Raw genomic sequence first — 1,179 nt, 5'->3', positions numbered from 1 at the left:
TATATATATATATATGGGAGAATGTACGAAAAAAAACAATAACAGACGAGGACAGGTGGTGTAAACAACAAAAGGATGTATTAGTATGACGCTCGGGAATACGGAAAGTCTTTAACGTTTCGAGCTACGCTCTTCAACAGAAAGACTATGGAGAAAACAAGGAGAAAAACACGGAGAAAAAAATGAATAGTCACTGGTCAACGATCTATGTACACACATATATATATATATATATTTATTCTTTTATTTATATATATTTATATATATATATATATATATTTATTCTTTTATTTGTTTCAGTCATTTGAGTGCAGCCATGTTGGAGCATCGCCTTTTAGTCAAACAAATCGACCTCAGGACATTTTTTGTAAGCCTAGTACTTACTCTATTGGTCTTTTTGCCAAACTGCTAAGTTACAGGGACATGAATACACCAACACCACAGTCGACAACTGAGGAGGGATCAGGCTTCTTTTGCTATTTTATCTCGTTGTGTGTTTACTTATTTTTCACTTGTTGGTGATGTCCTGTTCTTAACGTGTATTTTTTCATTTATATATATATATATATATAAATAAATTAAAAACCTAAAAATAAAAACAGAACACAAAGGATTCCGCGATACACGTGTTTCAAGCTTTATAGTCGTTGCATCATTATATTGGTATATAATTGATAGACAGGATGGTATAAAGCTATCTTCAGCCGCAAATATATTCTTTCCCAGGTATATATTTGCGGCTGAAGATAGCTTTATACCATCCTGTCTATCAATTATATACCAATATAATGATGCAATGACTATAAAGCTTGAAACATGTGTACCGCACAATCCTTTGTGTTCTGTTTTTATTTTTACGTTTTTAATTTATTCTTTCACTCCGGCCACGATCTGGCATATACAGGTGCTTGCAATTATCAATTATTACTTCTAACATTTACTTTATATATATATATATATTGTTGATGTCAAGAATTTTATAAACATTCAAGAGAAACTGAATTCTTTTTTGGAATATGTCAAAACACATGCATAATATAATTTGAATAGCTTTGTGTGTGCTTCAAGATATTCCCAAAAAGAATATATATATTAATGTGTGTGTGTCATCTAAAAACATTCAACTATGCAATACATATACATAAATGAAAAATCATGAATAACAACAAAACACAAAAC

Source organism: Octopus bimaculoides, chromosome 14 (assembly GCF_001194135.2).
Source record: "Octopus bimaculoides isolate UCB-OBI-ISO-001 chromosome 14, ASM119413v2, whole genome shotgun sequence".
Lineage (NCBI taxonomy): Eukaryota > Metazoa > Mollusca > Cephalopoda > Octopoda > Octopodidae > Octopus > Octopus bimaculoides.
Note: the sequence above shows the minus strand (reverse complement) of the source record.